This window comes from Crocodylus porosus, unplaced genomic scaffold (assembly GCF_001723895.1).
Source record: "Crocodylus porosus isolate Cpor-Errol unplaced genomic scaffold, CroPor_comp1, whole genome shotgun sequence".
Classification (NCBI taxonomy): domain Eukaryota; kingdom Metazoa; phylum Chordata; order Crocodylia; family Crocodylidae; genus Crocodylus; species Crocodylus porosus.
In genome coordinates, this window is record NW_017728906.1 from 77,942,872 (window position 1) to 77,946,340 (window position 3,469).

A 3,469-nucleotide genomic window follows, 5' to 3' on the forward strand; every position below is an offset into this window, starting at 1 on the left:
GTTGATTCAATTCTTAGATGCAACATCAATACAAACACAGAGTACATCTAAAGAATGTCAGCACATAAACAATTGCTAACATATGCACAGAATGACACTTGGATAACATACAATTATTATTTTTTTAATAATACATCCTGAACAGGATTAATATTAGATGTCCTAAAATTATTGCAGCATCAGCTATAGGCTTAATAAAGGTAAAAAAAAAAAAAAAAAAAGAGGAGAAAATGACTAAACTCTCTTTTACAATGAGTAAACTCTCTGTATTTAACAAAGGTGATGGAGCCTTTATTCATTTGTAAACAGCACAGGATTAGAATCAACTGACCTAAACTTCTGAGGTCCCCTTCATTCAACAAATTGTTTATACAACCTTTGTATGAACTTTTTGAAAATGATAGATCACAGGCAAATTCTCATTTACCTCAGGTTTTTAAATGTCGGTGTTGGGCTTTGATGGAAGTCTTTTGTCTCAGCATACTAAAAGTGATTGCTGCTACCTAATATTCAAGAGAGCTCAAGTTGAATTGAAGTTAAATGATTAGATTAGCTTGTGAACAAGTTGCCCTTGAATTGTTTGCCAAGGTTTTCTGACTAGACTTTCACTTTGCTTTCCTTTCTGTTTAGCATATGAAAAACTGTGTGTTAATCCAATTTGTAAATTGAAAGGTAGAAATGCACAACTGGGGTGCAGTGACTAGCACAAGGGGGTTCTGACCTCTGATTATGGATTGTAGGTAGGACCACAGTAAAACAGTAGCAGCAACAGCTTCTCACAAGACAGGCATTTGCTCTCAAAAATACTCATCTGGCACTGACCCCTTAAAAATAGTATGTTTAATGAAAAATATAAGAAAAAAATGATACCTTTTCATTCCTTCAAATATTTTGTGAAATGTTTATGACACTTTCTAAAACAGATTTTTCAATACTTCAGTTTCACAAACTGGTACTTTCCCTTCATTCTCCTCCTCCTCCTATTTTTAATTGAAAAGAGGGAGGGAGAGAGGACTAGAAAGTCAATGTAGGAAGAAGAGGAAAAAAATATACGCCTGAAAAAAAATGAGCATTTTCTAAAACTGATTTAAAATTTTTATTCAAACCCCCCCTTTTTTAAAGCAAAAAATGATCTTTTTTTTTTAATTAGTGGTAGTAGCATTGTTCATCCACCCTCTCTGTTACTACTTAAGGTGGCAAGAGCCATGAATATTTTCTGGTGAGCCCTGGGGTAAAAATTACAGCAAATCTCAAGTTACTTCTCCTTGCCTTTTTTGTTTTCTTTATATGCCTATAAAATACAACCCCTGAATCCGTAATAAGTACAGCTACAGCTTTTCCACTACAGCTTTTCCTCTTAATTATTCTAACCCATATACTTATCAGGTATAAATCAAAGCTCCAGTGATTTTAGTGGAGGTACCATGTTTTGCAGTAACTGAATACCCAGTTCACTTCCCTGAGTTTTAAAAGGAAGATTTTTAATTGTCCTTTTATAGTTTTGTTTGTTTTGTACAAGCACACAGGCTGTTTTGGCAGAGTTTGATAATATTTAAGAAGCTTTATAAATAAAACTATATTAATATTGCATGGACCATATTAGACTCAAGAAGAAATGAAAGGGAAAATTATTTTGATTTGCGTCTTAAATAACATTAAGCCTCTTGGAACAATAAATGAATCTGCATCCACAAGACAGGCTACAGCATTAGTGGAAAAGTACAAAGTTACAGTCTAATTAAAATGGACAGTTTGTACCTTGTTCCACCTCCTATAAACAAAATCATTAAGCTGAATTAGTCTTGTATGTGCTATTTCATATTGTTAAAACGTTTGTCAAGAGAATAAACAAGCAGCAAATGAATTCATTTATTACAATAACTTATAAAATGTTTAGCAAAATATTTCACAGGATTTAGAAATCTACAGTAAAACGGTGATGTTTTGGAAAACTAAAAAACTGTAATACTTCACTTCATAAGTGATGCATTTCTTGTGTGCAGGGGAAAACATATCTTCATGTACCATCCTTACACCAAAATATGTTTTGTAACAGGAAAACATGGGGGATGGGAGGAAAGAAGCAGATGATGAATAAACATGAGTGATGGCACTATTTTCCTGCAATTTTCCTGCCCTCAACAATACAGGACATACTTAGTTATTCAGACAGCATCCATCTAACTCTTCTACTAATTCTTTATGACCTGTACTTTTTTTTTTTTTTTTTTTTACTAAAAGGGACAAAAAGCAAGGCAGTATAATTTCAATAAACATTAGAGCTTATGAAAAACCATGTGCACTCATTAAGCATAGGTGTCTCCTACAAGTATTCAGCCCAAATCTAGAAGGGGATTCTACATAGGTCAAACAAATTCTATATAGGTCCCAAACTGTGATTCTCATTACTCCAATTACCTGTCATCTAATCCTGAAACATTTAAGTCCATAGGCACCTCCATCTTCAACATTAAAGTTCCTCAGATTCTTTGTTTTCCTCCTGTGCATGTCCTGAAGCTCTTCAGAATGGATCAGTGTGGCACCTAACACACATTTGGGTTGGTGGGATCTATACATGAAACAATTCCCTGCTTATTTTGCCAAAGCAACTTAATTTAGTATGTGTTCCTACTGTGCTGTGCTCCACACAAAATGCCAGCCACAATTTTATTTCAAAATACAGCTGAAGATAATGGCATGGCCTCTCTCGTTTTATTCGGTAACTCAGGAGTAGTCAGAGCTCAGGAGTAGTCAGGATGGCAAAAACTCATGTTCATTTCCTCCTTCCAAATAGTGCTGAGCAAAATGGGTAAGCTCCCAAGAAGAGCATTTCTTACTGGGCAGCATAGGCAGGTCTTCTGTTGGCATGTTTTTCTGGGAATCCTATTTCCAAGGTACCCAATTCATATCTTGTAAATGGATCTGAGATACCTCTCTCAGAGCTATAAGTTCCACAGCAGGGGCCAGATGTGTAATAATAAGGCACTGCAGTGCTCAGCATTCAAATACTTAGGCTCTTCTTTTGGATCTAGGTGGACTAAGTATTAGCTCTTTGCTATTTAAGACATATACATTATTATTTATAAACTACAGTGGAGAGTCAACTCTGAAGTTTTCAGGAACTTAAAATGTGACCACCAGGACACTATCTTAATGACAAGAACAGTATATTTAATTGTCATGAGGGGCTAAGTACAGACAGTCAAAAAGCCCAAGGCTGCATCAGTTCAGTCTTTGCAGGTTAGTCTAAACTGCACAGAGTTAATTTAAAACAAAAGTGAACAGACATTTACCTTTGATTCAGGAAATACAGCCATGTGCCTGAAGCGGCTCAGGCCAAAAGCTGAGGGGGCACTGGAGCATAGCTCTCTGGCTGTGCGTTCACTTCCTCTTCCTGCTGCTCCTGAACTCTCTGGGATTTGCAGTCCACAATAATGGCAGCTGGACTCTGCAGGGTTGCTCATCATTT